This window comes from Rhinolophus hipposideros (assembly GCF_964194185.1).
Source record: "Rhinolophus hipposideros genome assembly, chromosome: 10".
Taxonomy (NCBI): domain Eukaryota; kingdom Metazoa; phylum Chordata; class Mammalia; order Chiroptera; family Rhinolophidae; genus Rhinolophus; species Rhinolophus hipposideros.
Window position 1 is genome coordinate 9,287,764 of NC_138056.1, and position 18,266 is coordinate 9,306,029.

An 18,266-nucleotide genomic window follows, 5' to 3' on the forward strand; every position below is an offset into this window, starting at 1 on the left:
GGCTACGTGTGACTGTGGCTACGTGTGCATTTGCCTGTGCATGTCTATGTGTGTCTGTGTGTGTCTGTGTGTTCATGTCTGCTTGTGTGTGTCCGTCCGAGTCTGTGTGTGTCTGTATGTGCATCTGCATACACGTGCATGCGTGGGGACATCCTTGGGGTGGTCCTCAGAGGGAGGGGCTTCCCTGTCCATGGATACCTGCCAGCAGTCAGGTTTGGTCACGGCACCCACTTCAGGTCTCCCTCGTAGTAGGAGGAGTCCACCCCGACAAACATCACCACGCTGCCCTCCTCGTTGCTGAGCGGGGAGGTAGAGGGAGGTCTCACTGTGAGGGGAGAATACGGGTGGCTTTTCCCAAGCTCCGCACCGTGCCAGGAACTACGGGCTGCGTTTGTCAGTGATCACTTATCCACCCATCACCCAGCCCACCTACTCCCTCACCCAGTGGAGTAGCACTACTATGATTTCCATTTTCCAGATGGGAAAGTTGAGGCACAGAAGGGTTGAGCACTTGCCCAAGGTCGGTCACTCATTGCCTATGGCTCATGAGTGGCAAAGCTGAGGTTTGATCTTGGCTCCGACCAGCCCCCTCTTCTGAAGACAGCCAGGTCCCCTCCAGCGACCAGAGTGCTCAGAGACGCTGCTGGGAGAGGCCTTGCCGCTGGAGACCGGCCTCCCCCTCATCTAGTCTGTCATTTTTCAGAAAAGCTGAGGCCGGTGGGAAACCATGGGCTGTGGTACAAGTTCATGAGTGGCTGGCTTCACAGGCCTGCGACATGTGCCATCCACAGGGCCCACGCTCATCAGCTCCCCGCACCTTTGCTGTCCGTCTTGAAATTCCTAACATGTTTTGAACAAGAGGCCCCACATTTTCATTTTGTGCTGACTCCTGCAAATTATGTAGCTGATCCTGGGCTCACGGTAAAATGTTGGTGAGGGAGAAAACCTCCCTGCCCACCCTTCTTCCTGCTGCAGCAAACCTATCAGCAGATCCTGTTGCCTGTTCCTCCTATACAGTACATATATCCTGACTTCCTCTGCTCTCTTCCTCTTCCCTCCACTTCCCTGAACCAAGCTGCCACCTTCTCTTTCCTCCAGAGGCTGCAGAGCCTCTTCTCTGGGCCTCCTGCCTCCCCTTCTGTCCATTATTCTCCAGCACTCACACAGGGTGAGCTTTCAAACATGTAGATCGGAGCATGTGTTTTCCCTGCCTAAGCCCTCTACTCCCACCTAGAACACAACCCTGGGGTGGCCTCGCCCTGCCTCTCCTGCCCCAGAAGTTCTTCCCCTCCTCTCTCCCGGCCTCCCTCCCAGTGCTCCAGCCACACTGGCCCCTGGCTGGTCCTCTGATGCACCTTGGGACCTTTGCACTTGCTTCGTGCATCTCTCCCCTCACCCCTGCCCCCCCATCAGAACTCTGCCTCTCTCCCATCACAAGGTCTCAGTTCAGAGAGACCTTGGCCACTGCGCATCTAAAACCACATCCCATCACTGTCCACTATCACTGTTTTATTGCTTTCCCAGAATCGGTTACTATCTAGAGCTATCCTTTCCCTTTGTTTATTTACTTATTTCTTGTCTGCCTTTTCTCCCTCTTGTCTGTCTCCTTTGTGTGCACAGAGCTGGACCCAGCACACAGTAGGTGTTCAATAAATATTTGTTGACTGAGTCATGTTCTTTGATTCGGTACAAGTATCCCAGAGGCTTAGGGAGGCTAAATAATTTGCTTCAGTTCATGCTATAAAGCTGGGAACTCAGGTCCCCACAGAGCCCACAGCCTCATCCATACTCTCTGCCTCTTACTCAAATCTGTGAGGACAACCTCTACCTTTGGTGGGAAAACAATCTGTCAACAGGGTCCTCCTCTAGTCTGTGCTTCTCTCCACCACCACCCTCCCCACAGACCCTCAAGCAGCAGGGGTTTCAGCTTTTCCTGCTACCGAGCCCAGTGGCTGGAGACCTGCTGATGGCTTGACCACCCACTGTGGAGGATAGTTCCGTGGGCGGAGATTGAGTCCTCCCACTACCAGTACCTGACTGGGCAATTTTGTGCAAAGCTCTTCTCTGAGCCTCGATTCCCCCATCTATCAAAGGAAGGAACTGAACTACAGGGGTCGGCAAACTTTTTAAAAGGCTAGATGGTCATTATTTTAGGTTCTGTAGGCTGCGTGATCTGTGTTGCAACTTCACGATGCTGCCGTTGTAGAGCAAAAGCAGCCATAGACAGGATGTAACCGAATGAGCAGGGCTGCATTCCAATAAAACTTTATTTATAAACACAGGTGGTCGGGAGGCCAGATGGCTCAGCTGGTTAGAGCGCGAGCGCTCAACAAGGTTGCTGGTTCAATTCCCACATGGGATGGTGGGCTATGCCCCCTGCAACTAAGATCGAAAATAGTGACTGGACTTGGAGCTGAGCTGCGCCCTCCACAACTGAATTGAAGGACAACGACTTGGAGCTGATGGGCCCTGGAGAAACACACTGTTCTCCTACATTCCCCCAATAAAATTTAGAAAACAAAACAAAACAAACAAAACAAACAAACAAACTGTATGACGAAGGGTCACGGGGAAGTTCGTAATAGACAAATGAGGTTGGCAACGTCAGGACCCACAGATCAATCTCGGTGTCCATGCAAGTAGGGCAACTAGAAATTATGCGCTTCTTGAAATGATGTAATAAGAAATATATGGAACTACCTACAAAGTATACCAATACAAATTTTGAACTTGAGTCAAGATCTAACCACCAGTTTTCAGGAAATATGTAGATAAAGGAACCAGAAAGCAATCACCCAAACCCAATACTTGAGACATTCTGTAGGACAAAAGAACATATCTGCTTCCACTTTTTGAACAAATAAATGGCATAAAAAAGGAAGAGACTGTTATTTATTAAAAGTCTTAAGAAACAGCAACCAAATGCAACATATGTGTACATTCTCTAGATCCTGATTCTTGATTTGATTAAATAAACTGTTGAAAAGACATTTTTTTTCTTGAGAATCAGAGAAATTTGAACATGGACTGGATATTAAGTAATATTAAAGTTGTTAATTTTGTTTGGAATAAAATAGCATTGTGGTTGTATATATTTTGTGAAATGGTAATCTCTGCCTTAAAATGCTCCAGCAAAAATGAATAAATTATACAAGAATTTTAAATGAGGGTCTAGAGAAAACAAAGATTTTCGTAGTTACTGTGGATTTAATTGTGTCCACCTTCAAATTCATACGCTGAAGCCCTAAATCTCTGGTGTTTGGAGATGAGACCTTTGGGACGTAATCAGGTTTAGATGAGGTCATGAGGGTGCCTGCTCCCATCTCCACCAGCACTGCAATGTGAAGACACAGTGAGAAGACAGCTGTCTGTAAGCCAAGAAGAGGGTCCCCAAGAACCGAATTGGCTGGCACCGTGATCTTGGACTGCTAGCCTCCAGTCTATTGCAACTGGGCTGGCTGAGATAGTAATGTAATTCTTGATGCTGAATGATGGAATAAAACATTCATGATACTATTCTTTTTTTATTCTTGTTATGTTTGAATTTTTCTTTCTTTTTTTTTTTTGTAATAAGAAGTTTTAAACACTTCCATTTTGAAGTCAGCAGCGCTGCCCGGAGGGTCCCAAAAAAAGCAGGCCTGGGCAGGCCCCCACGGGCTGAGTCACAGGAGCCTAACCTGCTCATTATTCCAGCTCCTTTCTTTGCGAACTGCCACTCCCTCACCCCCACTCCCACCCCCAGGTCTGCTTTGTCCAGTTTGATAATTCAAGGAGCCACATCAGGGCCTGGAGGTGGAAGGAATGAGGAAATTTTTAGGAAAACAAACTGGGAACCCCCACGCTGGCTTCCTCTTGGGTGCCATCTGCAGGGTAAGAGAGAGGGCCTGGGTAGGAAGCGAGCCAAGGAGTGAGGCCATGGGATATTTTGAAGAGAAGGGAGGAGGAATTCACAACTGAGTGACAGAGAAGTGCAGCTTGTGCAGGACCCAGGAGGTACTGGGATAGGAAAGAAGGCCTGGGAAAGGAAGGGTACCTACCAGGGCACTGGTCTCACTTCAGTCTTCTGATACGCTGTACTGGAGGTCACAACCCTCCTGCCGGAATTCCTGCTCCGGATACGGGGGTGATAGAGTGATACTCGCTGCTAGTGAGCCACAGGAAAGAGGGATGGCCACATCCAGTGGCCTTTTTTTAAAAAAACAAAAAAACACACTTATTTATTTTAAGTGTGTTTTTCCAGGACCCATCAGCTCGAAGTCAAGTAGTTGTTTCAATCTAGTTGTGGAGGGCGCAGCTCACAGTGGCCCATGTGGGGATCGAACCGGCAACCTTGTTGTTAAGAGCACCGCGCTCTAACCAACTGAGCTAACCGGCTGCCCCCTCCAGTGGCCTTTTGTTGACTCTCTAGCTGTTGGCATCATTTAAAGCTGGACAACAAAAGGGCTGATCATTCAAAGCATTTAAAATAATGTCTCATTCATCGTACCTTCCTGGTATGTCTTTTACCCAGAGTTCCTTTATTTGTATTCATTCCTTTGGGAAAGATGATCCCCCCGCCTAGCGTGGGTTTCTGTTGAAGAATTCACAAACCCCCTGTCAGTAACCTCTGCCTTATAACTACTTGATCTCAGCCCACCAAATCCACACGGCAGAATGTTCCACTGGGCAGAGCCCAAAAGCCCTCCAGCTCATACATCGCAGTTACGTGGCACCTGGTCTGCCACACCCCATTCTGAGTCCAGGTCAGACATAGCCAGGCAATCAGAGAACCCCTGACCACTGGATGTGGCCTCAGCCACTTTTTCCACTAGTCATCATTGGTACTCAGTCTGGTACGACTACCGTGTTTCTCCGAAAATAAGACCTATCCCAAAAATAAGCCCCAATTAAGATTGCCAGCCAGATTGGCACATTTAAGATATTATGACAATGTTCCAGAAGAAGATGGCATAACCGTATTTGAATAAATGTAGATTGTTGTACACAAAAAAGTAAGACATCCCCTGAAAATGCACCCTAATGAGTGTTTTGGAGCAAAAATTAATATAAGATCCAGTCTTATTTTCGGGGAAACATGGTACTATTCCCAAACAATTCTAATCTCCTCATCCTAGAGATGAGGAAACTGAGGGCTGGGGTGTGTAACTAACCAAAAGGTTGCAAGGTAAGTTAGCAAAGTTCTGAACTCAGCTCTGGTTCTCAGGCTGGGAGAACTCTGAGAAGGAAAAGGTCAGAGAAGCCTCAGCCGAATCCACTGCTGCTCAGCTTCTGTGGGCAACTAACTCTCAGAGGTCTGCAGGTGGCAGAGCTGAAGTGCTTTCCCTTCCTCCTCAAGTCTGTATTGCCAGGCTTGCGGTCTCATAGCAGCAGGAAAGCAATATTGGGAGCTGGTTTTCCCAGGTGCCAGGCACAGTGGGGCAGCCACAGCTGGAGTGCTACCAGGAGGCAGGTGGCAGTCATACAGAGAGCAGCTGACTCGTGCCCAGCTTGGCAGTGCATGGCTCCCCCTCACCATTCATACAACACCAACCCTCCCAGGATTGCGTGGCACTGGCCTGCATTTAGAGCAATGAGCATTTTCTGCTCAGCCTTTGGCAGCTGAGAGCCAGTGTCTTACTTGTTCTTTGGGGAATGCTGGGTTGAGTCAGGAGACTCGGACAAGTGTGGATTCAAGGAACTTGTTGCCTCTTTGATGCTCATGAATGACCTTGAAGTTTCGAAGACAGTGGTCGGGGATGAAACCGCTCATGCTCTATGGGGAATTGGACTTGTGGTCTGGATGGAGAAAAAGGGCAGTCCAGGGCAGACGCATGGGGAAAGGCTGGCCATTACCTGGGTCCCAACTAATGGCAAGTTGAGTTCCAGCCACCAGGCCTCAGGGTCAGGTGCTGGTGGTGATACCCTGTGGCCACCTTTTGAGAAGGAATGGAGGAACCAGCTTCTGCCAAGGGAGTGACCACTTCTGGGGGTCCCATGATCACACAGGGAAGATTAGATAGGAGTGTTTACTTTTCTCTTGGCCCTATCGATGTATTGGAGGTTTCACCCAGGAGGACAAGCAAACAGAGAGGGTCAGTATTTAGTGGTGACCCATTGTGCCGGGCTGCCGAGAGCCAGGTATCCACACAGCCCCTGGGCCAGAGCAAACTTGGCTCTATTGACAGCTCTGGTCTTCATGCCTCAGGTTGCACACAACCCCAGAGGTTGCTATTCTGGGGAGGGGGGTGACGGCTCATTGCAGGTAACTCACTAGTCAAGTGTGTGATGAGGTCACGATGGGTGACTTGTGGCCTAGATGTTTCCTCATGGACAGTGGTGTGTCCAAGTGTGGAAGGAAGACTGGAGGTGGAACAGTAGCAATTTACTGAGCTTGGTTACCTTGGGCCTTTGCAATTGGTATTCCCCGTCTGGAATGTTCTTCTCCCAGCTCTTTGCACGGCTGGCTCCGTCTCCACATTCAGCTGTCAACTCCACTGCTCCCTCCTCAGTGAGGTCTTTCTTGACCTCTCCAGTCTCCCAGGCACAGAGCCTGATTCATTTGAGGAGCCTCATACACATTGAATGCATTTCCCCACGTGCTTTTCATGGGAGCCCTATGGACTTGAGAGTCTTCCCAATTTACAGGTGAGGAAACTGAGGCTGGGAGGTATTAAGAAACTCCCTTGAGGACCTATGGCTAGTGAGTGGTAGAATCAAGATTTGAACGCAGGTCTGTCTGACTGCAAATTTCATGCTCTGTCCGGGGCTGCTTTGTGGAAAGTGACTGTCCTTTCATTGTGACATCCAGCTGCTCCTAGGGGTTGAGGAGATTTGTTTGACTTCCTGGGGCCTTATCACAGTCAATGAGGCTGGAAGAGGGAGGAGCTACAATGAGACTTGAAAGGCTTAATGCTCCCGGGACCCGAGCTAGAGAGGATCCTGGCCTGTGTTGGCTGAGCACTCCATCGACAGTCACAGCACTTCCCGCATCTTGCTCTGGGTGTGGGTGTGGGGATTTAAATGCTTTGGGCACCACTGGGGTGGAATGCATTCCTGCTCCAGCTGCTGGCACCTCCCCGGTTCACCAGAAATGGCTTCCCCCCTATAATTAGGGGGGAATTACCATTCCATATTTCAACCAATTACCGGTGAGTGAAAGGCATGTTGAATATAAACTCAAGCTAACCTATCAATAATATTTTCTAATCTCCCCCCAGTTAATATATGTACAGGATAAAAAATTATACAGCACAAATGGGCTTAGGACAAAAAGTTAAGGTCATCTGCCTTGGTCCTCCCTACCCCACAGAAGCAGTTTCAATCCAGCTTGCTGACAGCTGCTGTTAACGCGAGACACGCTGACATTATGTCCAATGTGAAATGTTTGCAAAACCAGCCATGGCATCCCTCAAATGAGTCACTGGGGTCTCAGAAGGATCAGCAGCTGGGATTGCCTTCTTCACTGAGCTCTACTGCGCTCCAGGGGGTGACCACTGATTGGTGAAGGGTTATCACCTGACCCAAGGATCATTAATCCATAGGCTACCTGATAACCTATGAGGTGGAAAGAAAGGGAAAGCTCTGTCCAATAGGCGCAATGGTGATTATCTTAGCCAATCAGATACATTCTCTCTAGTATTTGAAATAGATACATTGTGACTCTCTGCCGAAAGGAAAGGGTGACAACACAAAAGAGGATGGAGGCCACTGCCCATCCTTCCAAAGAAAAATACTGATGACAGCCCTGGGCTTTATGTTTACGTGATCCAATAAGTCCCATTTTGCGGAAGCTGATTTGCCTTGGGTTTCTGTCACTAGCAACGATGGTCTTAATTCCGCACCTAAGAAGGTTTTGAATTGGAGGTGGCATGATTTCCTTGGTCTAAGAAACTCTCCCCCTGGGGTACCTATTTTTACAAAGCTGCTATTACGGACATTGCTAAGAGGCAAAACGGGGGATGAGATGCCCCCCTAGGCCTGGGCGTCCAACAGCAGCGCCTGGGGAAGACCGCGTCAGCATCAGGGCCCTGCTCCACCAGTCCTCAGCCTCATGGTGCTGGACAAGTGACGACACATAAGGACGTCTGTAATTTCTAAAGCACTACCCACCCAGAATGGACTAAACGTGTAATACAGGGCCTTGGGAAACAGGGTACTTTCGGGGAAACTACTCAGAGTTGTTTTCTGGAGCCTTCCAGTCAGTCCCAGACCGATGGACACTGCTCTTTGCCAGGGGGCAGGTTGGTCTGCTGTCACTCCATTCGTGGGGCCAAACGGTGTCACGGAAGAGAGCATTTGGTTGGCGTGGGGATGCCGCAGTCTGAGCTCGGCGCATCTACGTGTTGGGATTCCATTCGTTTCCTCTCGGGCTCCTTCTTTGGCGGCTTTGAGGAACCGCCCCTTAGCCGAGCCCGGCCTCATCACAGCAGCCCCCTCGCCCACCCAGGAAGCCGGGGGCGCCTTGCGCAGGCGCACTCGCCCAAGGCCGCCAGGTCTGGCCGCAAGGGCGGTGTCCCTCCTGGGGGCGGGGCCGGAGGCCCGCGGGGGCGGGGCCGGGAGTCCGCCGCGCGGGCGGGGTCTTTTGGGCCTGCGGGTGGAGAGGGCCGGTGTCGTAACTCAGAGGCCCACAGGGCGCCCCACGTGGTAGCGGGACGAGTAGCGTGAGCCGCGTTTCCAGACCCGGACGTTAGAAGGGGTGTCACATCCGGCAGGCGGGGGCGGGCCTCCCGGCCCCCGGAAGTGTCAGCGTGGGCTGTGGTTTAACCCGCGGCGGCTGTGGCGGCGGCGGCGGTGGCGGCCCCGGCAGGTGAGCGGGGCCCGGGGAGGGGCGAGGACGAGGATGGGGGTGGCGCTGCCATGGCCGCCGGCGCGCCCCCTCCTGCTTGCCTCGCTCTGGTGGACGCCGGTGATTGGGCGCGAGGGGCGCGTGACTGCCGCCGGGGGCCGGCGCCCCTGCCCTTCGCCGTGGGAGGGAGGGAGGGAGGAGGGGAGGGCGCGAGTGAGGGGAGGGCGCGAGGCGCTGCGGGGCCACCTCCGCAGGTCGCGCCTCCAGGCCCGCCCCACCCCTCCCCGCCACCCTTCCTTCTCCAGCTCATGTTGGAGCAGTTGGCTGCTCACAACTCGAGTGACGTTAGAGCCACTCTGCCCATTGTACAGGTGGGGAAACAGGCCTGAGAGTGGGGGCTCGCTTGCCAGAGGACACAAGGGGGGCGGTTGGCAGAGTGGGGTCGGGGGAACTGGTGTTTGGCTCCCCCGGTCTGTGCCCTTTCCCCAGGGCAGTGAGAGGACGAGGCGGTCAGCCTGGGCTCTGTTCGTATCCGTCTTCTGGACCCAGACCTGGACCGCCCAGCATCACTGACCTTCCCTATCCCTAGACCTGCTGGGTACGAAGGGCATTGGGTGTGTGCGCACGTGTGTGTGTGTGTGTGTGTGTGGGGGGGCGAGGCTAAAATATAGTGCTTGTCCCCTCACCTAAGTTCTAGCTGGGCTAAATCAAATTAACAGAGACAGATTAACAGGAGAAAGTCAAATTTTAATATGTGCACGTGGAGAATTCACGTAAGCCACGAAAACGCCAAAGACAGTGAGGTAACGTTTGAGATACACTGGGGGTGCCAAAAAATATATATACGCATGACTTGACTATATCTTTTGTTATCGGTATATATTATTACAATTTTAATACATTTTTTTCCTTTCTTAAAATGTGATACATTTTTTTTGGCACCCTCTGTATATCTCCAGAGGTGAGAAAAAAATGTGAATGCTGCTGCCGAGTGCCAGCCAACAGAAGAACAGGGATCTTCAATACTGGGGGCAGTGCCTCGAACCTTAGTAACAGTGTGTGACAAGTTTCATCTTGTTCCGGTGTAGTTAGTTGGGTGTGAGCTACGGTTGAGAGAAGGTGTGTTTTCAAGTGTGCCGTAAATCATGGCTCATGAACAACACATGAACGTGAAATGGGCGAACAGTTTTTACCTTCATCATGACAACATTCCCTGTCACACATCGCTTCTGGTACGGCAATTTCTGTCAAATAAAACACATTACGGTGTGTCCTCATCCCCCTTATTCACTGGATCTGGCACCGTGTGACTTCTGGCTCTTGCCCAAAGTCAAAATGACCTTGAAAAGTAAACGTTTTGAATCGTTTCATGACATCAAGGCAGCCATGACGGGAACTAAAGACACTCACGAAAGAGGACTTCCATTACTGCTTTAGAAAGTGGCAAGGACGATGGGATACGTATGTTTGAAACCAGGGGAGTATTTTGAGGGGGATTAATGGCAATGTGTCTTCTGTAATAAATTTTTTAGTTTAAACATTCACCGTAGTTTGTGATCACATCTCGTGTATGTATATATGATATATATGTGAGGTATAATTGGATATAATAGATATGGTATGAGGTAAAATTGGATATATGTATCATATATATAATAATAGTCATATATTATTTTGGACAAAGCAGAAGTTGGGGAATGGGATCTTAGATTTTAAAAGTGAGAACGGGCAATTTGCAGGTAAGTGAGGAATAATAGAACTCACTTGGCAGGTAAATTTTTTCTAGGCAACCCAGAAAACAATTTGGGGGAGGGATTTAGTCAACAAGCTCATGCTTGGAGTCTTCCTGTCTGATGCTAAGGTGATTATGTTAAGTTTCCTGTCCTAAGGCAGGTTTCTCCATCTGAATCTCTTAGGCAGAAAGGGGGGAAGGTCAGAGGGTCATTCTGAGTCTTTTGTTTCTTAACCAGTTTAAAATTGATATCCCAAAAGGCAAAACTTTGGTCCCCTTGTCAAAAAAACAGCCAGCCTAAGAGAAGGCTTGTAAGAATTTGTTTCAGCCAAACTGATGACATTTGCTGGGAAGCAAAATCTCAGTGGATTGAGAAAATGCTGTGCAAAATGGCGGTTTGCAGCCTATTTTATATATAGAATTAAAGGAGGAGGGTTGTATGAAATCCATTGGTGGTAGATTAAGGGGGTGAGAAAAAACAAAGCAGGAAATCTCTGGGATTGGATAAAAGAAAATTGGAAAGACAGGTACATCTTTCACATAGGTGGGTACAGGAGAGTTAATAGTTGACTTCTTACACCACGTAGAGATGGTAATCGGGACAAGAATAATTATGAGGGGTTCTGTAGTTTCCTGCTCTGGTCCGGAAAAAGGGATTACTGACATTCCAAGGGTATCTTATCCTAGATGCAAAAAGACAGTAGACAGGCTCACTTAAGGTAAAGATTGACCTTTGTCAAGGAAGCCACAGGCTAGATGTGACTTCCCACCATGGTTCACCTTAGGAATTTTTATGTTCATGCCATCTTACGTTGTTATTTTCAGACTCCTTAGCTTGTCAAGTTTAACCTCTGGCCCCTTTTCTGTCCACACCCTTCAGTGTGTATCCATCTCCGGTATGCACCTGGTTCCTCCAGAGTGCAAAGGGCAATGGTGTGTATGTGTGTGTGTTTGTGTGTATATATACACAGTATATATATATTTACAGATTCCCCTCAACTTACAATGGGGTTATGTCCAGATAAACCCATGGTAAATTGAAAATAACATAAATCGAAAATTTAGTACACCTAACCATATTGAACATCATAGCTTAGCTTACCTAAAACCTGCTCAGAACACTTACATTAGCCTACAGTTGGGTAAAATCATTTCATATAAAGCCTATTTTAGAATAGTACAGAATATCTCATGTAATTTATATGCATATCACTTTTACATCGTCATAAAGTCAGAAAATCGTGACTTTGAACCATCAGAAGCCAGAACTGTCTGTGTATCTTCAGTAGGTGCCTGGTTCCTCCTGTTTTCCTCTCCACAGCCAGTAATGCCCACCTTCAGCTCTGCAAACGTCACAGAGTCACTTCCCTTTGCTTCAGCAGTATCCCAGTAATTCTGTTGCTGACTCAGCCCTTTTCCACTCCCTTCATTGGTTCCGTGCCTCCGCTTCAGGAGTCCCGTTTCCTACTGGTTCATGCAAGATGCTGCCACCTGACTCTCGGGTCTGTGACTGTCAGCACTGGCGCTGGAGGTGATGGTGACAGAGGGATTTGGGAAGGAGTGCCTTTCTTTGGCTGTTGTCCAAAACTGCAACCCTGCACAGGCCTGAACTCTGGTTCTGGATGGGAATGAGGACTTGGGGCAGAATACTGGACCCTGCAATGAGAGTTGTTCTTGGCAGCCACAGTGCCCAGAAAAGCCTTTTTTGCTATATTACCTGGTTTGGTGCCTCTGTAATTTCCATTAGGTAGGAAATTTGCATTGTGTACTTCATTGGGGCAGTTTCTGGTGGCCGTTGTTTAGATAGCATCAGCTCTGATTTCTTGCTTGGCTGCCATGTGCTCTTCACACTGTTCGAGGGGCTTTGTGAACAGACTGAACTCAGAACATTTTAACGTAGATGGTGATCTCATTTTACAGATGAAAAGAGAGTCGTGGACATGGTAGATGATTTGGCTAGGATCACACAGCCAGTAAGTGGCTGAGTTGGGATTTTCAACCTGTTAGTCTCATCTCAAAGCTAATGTGTACTTCCTGCACCTAAAAATCATCTGTGGTGCTTGTTAAAAATCCACCTCTGGAGAATTTTGCTTAGACTGTCTGGCGGGGTCCCAGGAATCTGTATTTTTAATATGTGCACTGGGTGATTCTTCTCGTAAGGCAAGTTTGGGAAGCACTGCCTAAAGGAGTTTGTAGATTTGCTGAGCTTGGAAGTGATATTATTTCTAAGGAATCCTGTTTTCCTTTTGCTTATTGAAGTGAAATTGGCTATTCTGCCCTAATCTACCATTTAAAGGGCATTGGAATAACTAGCTGTGCCTTATGAATCATCTCCAGATGCTGTTGGCCAGTACTAGTAGGGTTTTTCTAGACTGACATAATCAGGTCATAGAAGACCTTGTTTTAATTTGATTAGATCTCTGTTGTTTGGAAATTCTGTTAGTTTCTGCTCAGGATCGGGAGTTTTTACAAGGTTCAGATTTGTTCCAGCATGGTTGCCCCCTGTCAGAGAAATCTCTGTAATGACAACAGCCTGAGGTTTGGGGAACTTTAAAGGCATGTTTGCTTAGCAGGTGCTTCTTCCACTGCATTCTCTCCCCTTTCACCACTCACAAGTTTTCCCTTTTCATAAGTTTATGTGAAAGACTTGAGCAAGTATTAAACAGGTTTGTCCTGAATTGGCTGGGGCTGACAAGTGGTGCCCCTGGGGCTTAGGATGGGCTTGAGAGGAGAGGAGAGAGGAGATACTCAACCTTGTGTGGTAAACAGGCAACCCATCAGGTATGCGTAACATTGAAGACATATGAGTACTTTTTGTCCCACTGCTAATTTAACTGCTCCCTCTGCAGGATTACAAGTAGTAAAAAAGTCAAAGTCAACATTATAGTATTACTTTATTCTCTTTCTGTCCAGTAAACGTTGATTTTTAATTTAATTTCTTTGTAAATGGGGGGTGTACTTTGTATGATTTGAAGTGATTTGATTTACTGTGATTGTTTTATGGCCCAGGCTGTGGTCTACTTTGGTGAATGTTCTATGAGCACTTGCGAACAATGTACTTTTTGCTGTCATTGAGTGGAGTGTTTTACGTATAAATGTCAATTAAGTTAAGTTGGTTGGTCGTTCTGGTTCTGTTCCAAGTCTTCTATGTTCTCATTGCTTTTCTATGTACTTATTCTATCAGTTATTGAAAGAGGGGCATTGAAACTAACAATTGTAATTGTGGATTTGTCCTTCTCTCTTTGTAGTTTTATCAGTTTTTGCTTCATGTTTTGAATCTCTGTTATTAAGTACATAAACATTTTGGAGTGTTATGCCCCTTTGATGAATTGATCTCCTTTGTCATGAAGTGACTCTTTTAATCCCTGGTAATGTTCTTTGCCCTGAAATCTATTTTGTCTCTATTAATATGTTTTTTTAAAAAATTGGTGTTAATGGGTTGATATCCAGAATATATAAAGAACTCCTACAGTTCAACAACAACCAAAAAAAAAAAAAACCTGATTAAAATGGGCAAAGGACTTGAATACACATTTCTCCAAGGAAGGTACACAAATGACCAATAAGCACGTGAAGATACACAACATCAGTAGTCATTAGGGAAATGCAAATAAAAATGACAGTGAGAGACCACGTTACACCATTTCGGATGGCTATTATCAAAAAAATCAGAAGTGTTGGCTAGGCAGTGGGGAAATTGGAACACTTATTTATTGCTGGTGGGAATGTAAAATATGCACCTGCTGTGGAAAACAGTATGGCAGTTCCTCAAAATATTAAATGTAGAATTGCCATATGATCCAGTAATTCCATTTCTGGGTACATGTCCTAAAGAAATATAAGCAGACACTCAGACATATGTTTACACCCACATCCATAGCAGCACTATTCACAATAGCCAAAAGGGGGAAGCAACCCAGCTGTCTACTGACAGAAGAATGGGTAAGCAGAATGTGGTATATGCACACAATAGAATATAATTCAACTTTAAAAAGAAAGAAAATTTTGACACATGCTACAGCATGGATGAAACTTGAAGAAATAATGCTAAGTAAAACAAGCCAGTCACAAAAGGAGAAATACTGGGTGATTCCTCTTATATAATGCTCCTAGAGTAGTTAAATTCATAGAGACAGAAAGAAGAACGATGGTTTCAGGGGCTGGGGGAAGGGCGGAATGGAGAGTTAATGTTTAATGGGTACAGAGTTTCATTTTGGGATAATGAAAAAGTTCTGGAGGTGGGTGGTGGTGATGGTTGTACAACAGTGTGAATGTACTTAATGTCACAAAACTGTACACTTAAAAATGGTTAAAATGGTAAATTTTATGTGTGTTTTACCACAATTAAAACAATGGATACGGCTTAAAAAAATTAGTGTTAGCATGATGTATTCCTTTACGTCCTTTTACTTTTAAACTATTTGTGTCTTTATATTCAAGGTAGGCAGCATATAGATGGGTTTTGCATTTATAAAAATCCAATTTTACAATCTCTGCCTTTTAATTGGGATGTTTAGACCATTTACATTTAATATTGTATTAGTATATTTGGGTTTAACTCTATCATCTTGCTGTACTTTTTTCTCAGTCTGTTCCTTATTCTTTCTTCCCATTTCCCTTTTTTTCCTGATCTCTCTGGGACTGAGTAATTTTTATGATTCCATTTTGTTTCCTTTGTTAGTTTATTAGTTATGACTCTTGTGTGTGTGGTGCTTTAAGACTCATAGTATGCGTCTTTAACTTGTCACAGTCTATCATCAAGTACAAGAACCTTCACATATAGTACAAGAACCTTACAATAGTATACTTTCATTTCCTCCCTTCTGGCCTTTATACTGTTGTTGTCACACATTTCATTCTACATTTTTTTTTGCCATTTTTTCATTGTTTTTTTTTTTAAAGTTTATTGAGATGACAATTATTCGTAAAGTTACATAGGTTTCAGGTGTACAATTCTGTATTACATCATCTATGTATCACATTGTGTGTTCACCACCCAGAGTCAGTTCTCCTTCCATCACCATATATTTGATCCTGTTTACCCTCATCAACAACCCTTCTCCCCCCTTACCCTCTGGTAACCACTAAACTGTTGTCTGTGTCTATGATTTTGTTTCTTCATTTGTTTGTCTTGTTCTTTTGTTGTTTTCAGTTTTATATACCACATATCAGTGAAATCATATGGTTCTCGACTTTTTCTGTCTGACTTATTTCGCTTAGCATAATAATCTCAAGATCCATCCATGTGGTTGCAAATGGCACTATTTCATCTTTTCTTATGGCAGAACAGTATTCCATTGTGTATATATACCACATCTTCTTCATTCATCTATTGAAGGGCACTTTGGTTGTTTCCATGTCTTGACCACTGTAAATAAAGCTGTAGAGCACATCGGAGCACATACATCTTTATAGATAAATGTTTTCAGATTGTTTTGGGTAGATAGCCAGGAGAGGGATTGCTGAGTCATATGGTAATTCTTTTCGTAATTTTTTGAGGAACCTCCACACTACCTTCCATAACGGCTGCACCAGTCTGCATTCCCACCAACAGTGTATGAGGGTTCCTTTTTCTCCACAGCCTCTCCAACACTGGTTATTATTTCTTTTGTTGATGATAGCCATTCTAACTGGTATCTCATTGTGGTTTTTATTTGCATTTCTCGGATGATTAGTGATGTTGAGCATTTTTTCTTATATCTATTGGCCATTTGTATGTCCTTTTGGAGAAATGTCCATTCAGGTCCTCTGTCCATTTTTTAATCGGATTGTTTATTTTGTTGTTGTTGAGTTGTATGAGTTCCTCATATATTTTGGATATTAGCCCCTTATTATAGGCGTTGTTTGCAAAAATCTTCTTGTGTTCGCTTGGCTGCCTCTTTATTTTGTCAATGGTTTCTTTTGCTGTACAGAAGCTTTTTAGTTTGATATAGTCCCATTCATTTATTTCAGCTTTTACTTCTCTTGCTTTTGAAATCAAATTCATAAAATCATCTTTGAACCCAAGGTCTGTAAGTTTAGTACCTATGTTTTCTCCTATGCAGTTTATTGTTTCAAGTCTTATGTTTAGTTCTTTGATCCATTTTGAGTTAATTTTGGTACATGGTGACAGATAGCAGTCTAGTTTCATTCTTTTGCATGTGGCTATCCAATTCTCCCAGCACCATTTATTGAAGAGGCTGTCTTTCCTCCATTGTATGTTTTCGGCTTCTTTGTCGAAAATTGAAGAAATGGACAAGTATTGAATTTGATGGCATACAGTCCTTCATAGTATTTTTGGATGATCCTTTGTATTTATGTGACATCTATGGTAACTTCTTCTCTTTCATTTCTGATTTTATTTGTATCTTTTCTCTTTTTATCTTAGTGCGTCTAGCCAAGGGTTTGTCAATTTTATTAATCTTTTCAAAGAACCAGCTCTTTGTTGCATTAATTTTTTTCTATTGTTTCTTTTTTCTCTCTTTCATTGAGTTCTGCTCTGATTTTTATTATTTCCTTCCTTCTGCTTACTTTGGATTTCATTTGTTCTTTTTCTAGTTGTTTAAGGTATAACGTGAGGATATTTATTTGGGATTTTTCTTCTTTCTTGAGATAGGCCTGTAGTGATATAAATTTCCCTCTTAAAACTGCTTTCGCTGCATCCCAAAAATTTTGGTAGGATGTCTTTTCATTCTCATTTGTTTCTATGTATCTTTTGATTTCTCCTTTTATTTCTTCTTTGACCCAGTCGTTCTTCAAAAGTATGTTGTTTAATCTCCACATATTTGTGGTGTTTTCCTGCTTTCTTTTTGCAGTTGATACCTAATTTCAAAGACTTGTGATCAGAGAATATGCTTGGTAGGATATCAATCTTCTTAAATTTGCTGAGGCTAGTTTTATGTCCCAATGTATATATGGTCTATCCTTAAAAATGTTCCATGTACACCAGAAAAAAATGTATAGTCTGATGTTCTAGGATGAAGTGCTCTATTAAATGTCAGTTATGTCAATTTCATCTCATGTGTCATTTAGGGCTGATATTTATTTATTTTCTGTTTGGATGATCTACCCATAGCTGTCAGTGATGTATTTAGGTTCCCTACTATAATTGTATTTTGGTCAATTTCTCCCTTTAGTTCTGTTAGTAGTTGCTTGGTATATTTCGGTGCTCCCTGATTGGGGGCATAAATATCGATGACTGTTATGTCTTCTTGTTGTATAGTCCCCTTTACCATTATGAAATGTCCATCTTTGTCTCTTGTTACCTTTTTTATCTTGAAGTCTGTTTCATCTGATATTACTATAGCTACACCTGATTTTCTCTGGGTACCATTTGCTTGGAGTGTGAATTTCCACCCTTTCACTTTGAGTCTATATTTGTCCTTGTTGCTGAGATGTGTCTCTTGGAGGCTGCATATGGTTGGGTTTAGTTTTTTGATCCAATCTGCTACTCTGCCTTTTTATTGGTGAGTTCTGTCCATTTACATTTAGGGTGATTATTGATATGTGAGGATTTCCTCTCATTCTGTCTCTGGTTTTTTGGTAAAACAGTGTCTCCATTGTTTTTTTGCCTTTTTGTTGCTATTATTTCAGTGTGGTGGTATTCTATGATTTTTCCCTCTGTTTCTTCTTTTTTTATATTATATATTGCAATTCTGTATTTTTTTGAGTGGTTACCATTAAGTTTATGTAAAAGAAAGTTTCATATTTAGAGTATTCCGGTTTTTTCAGCATGTTTTCTTTCTCCATTCCCTTGTGCTGGCTCAGATCTTTACTCTCTCCCCTTTTATG

The 18,266-nt window shown here is 44.9% G+C and overlaps 1 protein-coding gene across 5 annotated transcripts in view; it reads left to right on the forward strand.

Annotated features, from left to right (window-relative positions):
* Positions 1–8,548: 8,548 nt before the first annotated feature.
* The window catches only part of VPS37C (VPS37C subunit of ESCRT-I), a 34,749-nt gene continuing 25,031 nt past the window's right edge, over positions 8,549–18,266 (forward strand). Inside the window, exon 1 of one of the 5 annotated variants that reach the window (XM_081063102.1) lies at positions 8,549–8,785. The gene's annotated coding sequence lies outside the window, so the exon portion shown is untranslated. The remainder of the gene's footprint in view (positions 8,786–18,266) is intronic. The other 4 variants (XM_081063103.1, XM_081063100.1, XM_081063104.1 and 1 more) reach the window with 4 other exon arrangements.